This window comes from Macrobrachium rosenbergii, chromosome 43 (genome assembly GCF_040412425.1).
Source record: "Macrobrachium rosenbergii isolate ZJJX-2024 chromosome 43, ASM4041242v1, whole genome shotgun sequence".
Lineage (NCBI taxonomy): Eukaryota > Metazoa > Arthropoda > Malacostraca > Decapoda > Palaemonidae > Macrobrachium > Macrobrachium rosenbergii.
In genome coordinates, this window is record NC_089783.1 from 27,786,625 (window position 1) to 27,794,124 (window position 7,500).

The 7,500-nt window shown below is 36.8% G+C and overlaps 1 protein-coding gene and 1 long non-coding RNA gene across 7 annotated transcripts in view; one reads left to right on the plus strand and one right to left on the minus strand.

Annotated features, from left to right (window-relative positions):
• The window catches only part of LOC136828689 (uncharacterized), a 486,022-nt gene that overhangs the window by 309,646 nt on the left and 168,876 nt on the right, over window positions 1-7,500 (plus strand). The gene's annotated exons all lie outside the window — the stretch shown is intronic.
• LOC136828687 (uncharacterized) lies at window positions 4,405-7,360 on the minus strand. 4 transcript variants are annotated; one of them, XR_010850182.1, is made up of 4 exons: window positions 6,772-7,360; window positions 5,391-5,680; window positions 4,948-5,071; window positions 4,405-4,630 (listed from the first exon to the last, which is right to left on the minus strand). It is a non-coding gene; the product is annotated as an uncharacterized lncRNA (long non-coding RNA). The 4 variants fall into 4 exon arrangements; XR_010850180.1 differs by lacking the exon at window positions 6,772-7,360 and adding an exon at window positions 5,783-5,900; XR_010850183.1 differs by lacking the exon at window positions 6,772-7,360 and adding an exon at window positions 5,858-5,875.

Genomic DNA, 7,500 nt, shown 5'->3' on the forward strand with positions numbered 1-7,500 from the left:
AAGAACCAATTGGTTACCTAGAAACGGGACCTACAGCTTATTGTGGAATCCGAACCACATTATACCGAGAAATGAATTTCTATCACCAAAAATAAATTCCTCTAATACTTCATTGGCCGGTCGGAGGCTCGAACGCGGGCCCAGCGGAGTGCTAGCCGAGAACTATACCGACCTGTCCAACGAGGAACTGCAAACCTTGAGGGTACAACCACTATGTTATTGGTAGCTTTCTTATTAGAACATTGTCAAATTTCATGGAGTTAACTCTTACTAACCCATTATTCAGTGAACGGAGAAACTGTTGAACGTTTAACAGGGACAAGCGAGACATACATACACTGAGGGCAGTGTGATAAAAATACGTACTATAGCCACAACAAAGGCAATCAGTCAACTAGCAATTTACAGTGTCTTTACAGAGATATCAGATAAATTATGAATTAAAACAATATAACAAGCTATTCCAACGTTATATTGGTTAACATGAAAATAATCCACCTCAAGAGTTCTACAAACAAATTTGTTGTTAAACCATGATCCTGCTAATAAATTTCCAAGTAGTTATAATTGTACAGGGTTCTGTTAAAAGCTTCATAAAAGGCCAATTTCTAAAGTGATGTTGTTGCAATGATAGTGCAGCCATCTTGAAAATGCAATTGTCATTCACCTCCTCTAGAAACTGAAGAATATTCTGAGTTGGTTGTTGACAGGCATTTCCACAGAAAATTACAAAAATGGCAATGGCCAATAGTATCAAGAGGTCATACCAACATGCGCTCATACATAGTACTTAGGAGACATGGATATGTCGAATTTAGTAATGACAGAACTGTGGACTAAAGGAATGACAGCAGCCCAAAAACCGGACGAAGCTGCAAGATGTTAGTTATAGAATGCTGCAGAAGAGGAATTCACCAATACTGAATTTAAACTGAATTTGCAAGATTGATTAAAAACAAAATTGAAAACTTTGAAAGTAAAATGATACGAAGTGCATGTTAGCATGTGATTCGTGATCTTCAGATCCGTAACATGTCAGAAAGAGGGCCAAGATAAAGAACTGGTGGTCAAGGTACTCAAAATGCATACTTTCTAGCATATTATACCTGGAGTCTTTCTGAACGTTCGGCCACAAGGTTACCAAATGGACCTATTCATTAGCAAGTGCACACATTTAAATTATTGCCAATGGCCATTCATGATTTCCGGTGTCTTTTTCAACATCTTGTAATTTTCTATTAAAATATTTCTTTAGCTAATCTAGTTTATGGGGAAGAGCAACTTCAGAAGTAGTTATTTTCAGTGGTGTATACACACCACGCTTGAAGATTACTGGCATTGGCCATTCGTGAATGATCTTGAAATTTTTAACCCAGAAATAGGTAACCGCCGAGGGTGACTCACCACTGACTTCACTCATAAAGGGTTATGTGATGTTTATAGTGATCAGTTTCTATGAGGAAGTCAACAATGCTGTTATAGGTTAATTTTAGGCACTATCCTGGTCACATTAACAACGTGGCACTTACTAGTCGTCCAGTTCCATATACGAGTACACTGTAGGTATAATGACTAGTTACGTTTCCAGCTACCCCGCTTGAGCTTGCTGTTTAAATAGTTAAGTTTCCCAACAGCAAAGCTCGTTCTTCCTAAATTGCCAGCCTCTCAACAACAATCTTTTGTCTCACTTTTAGTCAATTTTGTCAATTTCAGCAGTCTTGGCCTCTTAAAGCAACTTTAAGTCTCTCCACAACATTGTTAAAGCTTTACCCTTGCGGTAGTTTTGGTCTGCATAATACTGTTTTTGGAAATTCACTTCTGACTGAATTATCCTCTCCAGACGACATAACCAATTAACAAAAGCATATAGCATAAAACGACTGTCTCAAAGAGGTGTAAAAACATCTACACGCAAATGTGTATAGGCTAAGTACGCATACTCTCTAAGTTATTACCTCTAGAAGGGCACAAAGCCTTACAATGTTAAAAAAAAAAAAATGCCAATTGGTACGTCACTTGCCGAATGAAGGATGAACTTCCTGTGCAGAATAATTCCTGCCACAGCTGCATCATTTACTTCTTACTACGTAGGATGGAAAGAAGCAGCAAATCTTTTCAGACACTACGAAATATTGCAGTTTACAGACCTATTTTATGAGTAGTTTTGTGGTCACTGTGTGTCATGGTTTAGATGCGATGTTGCATGTTTCCGAAATCCGATCAAATTAAATAGTTACCGACATGAAATGAACGCATTATTCCATGAACATTCATTTTTAATAGCACCTATATGTTTCAGCTATGTTTTCTGGTTATGCAGCGAAATGAGTTTCAATAACCATTTCTAAATCTGCTTGATTATCTTCAGATTCATATAAAAATCCCTTTAAATGCGAGGTCCTGTTTAAATATGGTTCGATTAGGGCCCTATCCTCCCTCAGCAAAACAACCACGGGCATTTTTCCCCCCGTCTCTTTCTATGTTCTAATTTACCTTCTTAATTTTGGCTTTGTCAAAACATTGGCTCTTTCATCCCAGTTCCGAAACTGTAACACCCGATGCCGTAGCTTCATGATTTGTCCTGACTTACATGATACACTTCTGGAAAGTGAGCCTCGCCTCTTTACGTTTCATAAACACAAACTATTGAAAACTGAACCTCCCTTCTGGAATTTCCTATAGTACCATTGCTGAAAATTGCATACCTAGTACGTCACCTTCTCGATGTCAGTTCAAAGTAATTATTACCTCTTCACAAACGGATTAAAAACAATTCCTATATGGTATCATCGAAGTTTCGTTTCCTCTAACTATAACTGCCATTACTCAAAACTTACAGCGGTTTGCACGAAGGGTCATTAACCTACTATTTTCCCCGTAGTCCTCAGTTCAACAGATGTTTTCCTTTATAAATGGTAATATTTAGGATCGGAATACGGTGTTGTTCGGAGATTGTTTATATGTTTGAAGATGACCAAAGCTTTTTCCAAGCAGTGTCTTCCTTTCATGCACAAGTTGTTGACGGCAGAATGTGAAGGTGGGGTTACACATCATGAAAAACTGAACAAAACCTTGCGTCAACTAAATTGTTCATATTTTATGAAGTGCATAGGTCCGTATGATCTCAACATCTCTCATTCCATGGATATACCCTGACTTGAGTAACAGCTGTTTCGTCAGATGTTCTTATTTACTTTAGTTTAAACGCAAACTCATTCAATGGACAAACCGTTTTTTGAATAGCTTTAATTGTACTTACAGCAGTTCTTTGTAACTTAATTTAGCTTGAACGAATGTAAGATTAAAAAGTCAATAATGGGCCGCAGTGGCTCACTGCAGGAACACACAACCTAATATCCTCGCTTCAGAGAAGTCTAATATATATTGTTAGTAAAAATCGGTATCCTAAATGTCTTAAGTACTAAATTGGCTGTCCAAAAGCCTGAATTTTAGTTTACAATGACAAAATGAGCATTAGAACTCCATTGCAAGAGTATTTTGGTCAAACTTTGTACAGTGATACATTATAACCCATAACTTTATAAATTTATTTAAGCCAAAATTTCATTTCCCATAAAGTCCTACTTTCTGAATCAAGGCTTTCTAAACCAAAATTGCATTAAACAGTTTATCAGCAGCTTATACTTCTGAACTAAATGTATGACAGGTTTACCATTCATAAGTTTCTAAATACACTGTTGCAGATTCCCAAAAATAAACTGCAACTAGCCAAGACCTCTTAATCTCACTGAACTACTATGGTTGACATCAGCTATTATGGCAGCTAGTAAATTGTTCAAATACACTAAGCTTTAACTAGAAAAATTCTTTAATATTCAATGTAACTTTCGCAGGCCCCTTAAATCCTGCATGCTTAAATTACTTTGTGTCATGAAGGACCTAAGTAATCTTTACACCAAGGGCAGATCCATCTGAGCTTGATCACACATGCTTTCCAAGTCAAGGCTATTGACTCTCACTCTCCAGAATTATTACCAAATTTACTTCAGTTCACAGCAATTTTTATTATTTCAGTACTTAGGTCTAACTGAAAACCATATCACAAAGTGAAGCTAACCCCACTTACCGTAGAAGCAGCTTTCTACTTACTGGGGTTCGCTTAACCATTATGCAACTGAAGAGGTAAACCTCAAAAAATTTTAACCAAAATTAGGTCGCATAACTGTCCCTTTCTGGTACTGTTGAAATATACCTTTACAAGTAAGGATCTACTTACACCGTCAGTTACTTTTCAATCTGTTAAAAAAAAATTGTTCGGTACACTTTATTCAGCAAGGTTCTACTTAAAACCATCTGAAATTTCACGTCACTTGATATTAGTATACACAAGGGCACTGCCAACAATTACAGCAAACAATATCTTGGGAGAATGAAAATCTTAAGGTAAGAATCACATTAGTTAATACGTATCAGTAAAATCTGTAAAATTACATTAAAATTAATAAATTGGAGTTCATCCTACACTCAGCAGTGGTGATACTTGTGTGAGTAACCAGTGACAAACCTGTTTTACAATAAGTTCCCTTTCCTTCTGCATCAGCACTACAAGGCCAGGCGCGGATGCTTTCGTCCAAATAACTTCAAACCATCTTGGGTTCCTTTAACTGACCTGAAAAAAAAGAGAAAGTTCTAGCTCGGTGCAAAAGTTAAGGTTCTTGGCATTACAGTTAACTTGACAAAATATACTAAAATGTCAAATTATACCAAATTCACTTATGAACATAAGTCACTTTACGCTAACCTATTAAATCATATGACTCACGAATTACCGGCTAGTGTAAAAATGTTTTGAAAGACTCAAACTCCTTACGGAAGGTCTGGCGCCCAACCGTAAGCAGTTTAAGTGTGTTCACCCCGCCAACTTTAAGGGCTCCGACGATAAAATTGGCTGAGGGCGATTATTTAGGTACAAAAAATAAAACTTACCAACTTACTACCCTTCCTTTGTCCATCGAAAATTTAAATTCTACCGTCGCCTCTGATGCACAGAAGTTTGAAGCAAAAATTTACTCCGGTAAACTATGTCTATCTTAATGTACTGCAACCGGTCCTGAAAATATTATAATGTTAGTAAATTTAACAGTGATTAACTCCCATTCATATTCACGATCAAAGACTACAGTAGTAATAAGATGCAAAACCATTTGATATGACTGGCAAAAACTAAAATAAAAGGATCTCACTAATGAAAGCTCAGTACTCTAAACAGGACTTCTAAGCTAACCTAATTAAAACATTGAAATATAGCACTTCAGAATTATTGCGCCAAGATCAGATCTCTATAACAGAAACTAAAACTTACAGGCCACAAGCTCAAGCAAATATATAAAAAAAAATCATTGAACCTCTTATCTTGGAGAAAAACTTACCCATTTCAGTAGTTATGGACTTCAAACAGGTTACGTTTAACGTTAAAGGTACAGCTAACAATTGCCTCCAAGACAATGGGCCAATTTTCAGAACTTGCACTCTTCTTTCATATGAAGTGGAGCCAAAAAGGGTTTATATTCAGTGAACCCATTATATACCACTCAATTTAGGAATAGGTCACTAAGACCCAATTAGTAACGCAGCCCTTGCACGTACTTTTAAATCGTAGCAATTTAAGTTCAGATGATCACCGCTATGCTGAACGGCATACTCAGTACTTCCGTCACTCCTGCAAGATTGTAAAATTCGTATACTACAATAAACAGCGTTTTGCAATAAAATATCAATTCTCATAGAACAATTTATATATGTATATTAAACTTGAACGTACTTCTAATACACCAATAAGAAATTCACGATAAGATAAAGCACAAATTATAAACATTTGAACTAGTAACAAACAAACTCGTCCGAAAGGTGGTTCAGTCAACGTCACCAGCCAAGGACCGTTAATACCAATAACAGTGATGATCCACGGACGCTTGGACTACTCGCTTCTATGGTGTGGTAAAGCGCCTCACGCGGCAAGAGTGAGAACTAAATTTTCCACCCTTCTTACTCAAAATTATCGGCGTTTTTTTTTTATTTCCATATTAAATTTAAGGTCAAGATATGCTGAAAGTTTAAAGTTTGTTATGTTTCTCTAAGGAATAATAACGATAAATGGTAATAATGGACTCTTTCTAATTCAACTGAGGTTCCCTTCAAACAAGTCTCTCTCTTTCTCTCTCTCTCTCTCTCTCTCTGTCACATATATATATATATATATATATATATATATATATATATATATATATATATATATATATATATATATATATTCCTCAACACGAGCAAAGGTGCAATATGTTTTCTTTGCCAGATATGAGATAGTCTCCTTACAAGTTAAGGAAAGTCATAACAACCAGTTTACGGGAAAATTAGTCCCTAGCATTTACGTATTTTACAAACTGACCACTGCCCTGTTATTTTATGATTCTCATAGTAATTCTGAGCACAAATGCTAAAAAAAGATAAATCAGTATAACAAACAGCACAATATACAGTTCTGAAAAGAGTTTTTTTTCCCTAGCCTAATAAAATCTTGTACCCACTTTTCCTCCCAGTAGTCGAAACCTCTTGGGTCTTTGTCATTTCCATCAGACTTCATAACCATTCCAAATGCTCTTTGTGTCCCTCTAGACGCGCTTTATTCTATCCATGCACATCCCCCTACCCTTCCAAGATTCACGAATAGCGTCAAACTCCGTGTAGTTTTTATTATTCAGAAAAGTACAGGAAATAAAGAAAAATAAAGTGACAACCAACACCGCAACCAACCTTACACCCAGTTTGCGTCCATATCACTTGTATCCCCTCACGGGCCGTCGGGATGTATCTTCCTTCCTCATCCTGCATTTGTATGTAAAGGTCCATTCCGATCTGACCGATACAAATCGGAAAAACAAAGCGAAAAATATGACACACTTCGTTCCGTCCGCCCAGAGTCTTCGTGGTGCTTTGCGCAGGCTAGGGATCGTCCGGGAGACCATATTTCTTCATAGTTCGACTTTTCCCGCCATATTTCGTCTTTTCCCGCCGCTGCTGGCAATATTTGCCTGTTTTCGTCGGTTCCCTCTGCGTTTTTCTTCTGCCGTCTGCTTCCGGTTTTCTGCTCTTTTTATTTCCTTGTTTTTGCGGCCGATGCTTTCTAGATCTTAGTAAAAAAGTTTTCTACATAATGTATTTTTTTTTTATAAACGACGTTACTCGACATGTCAATAATTGTTTTTTTGGAATTACTTTGGTGTCATGACGTACCGTAGGATGGAAGTCCATATCATCGACCCTTACACAGAACCCATATACAGACCATGCAAATCATTTCAATGCAAAGAATTTGTTTATCAAAGACTTAACTTGATAAATGGTCAGTACCCTTAATGGTAAGATAATGCTTCGTTTTTCTTGAGTTTAATTCACCACATCTGAAACCAGTGCAATTATTCATTGCCGCTTTTTTTTTAACTGCCACTGAGTCCTTTACAAAACTATTTCGCTTGTTACACA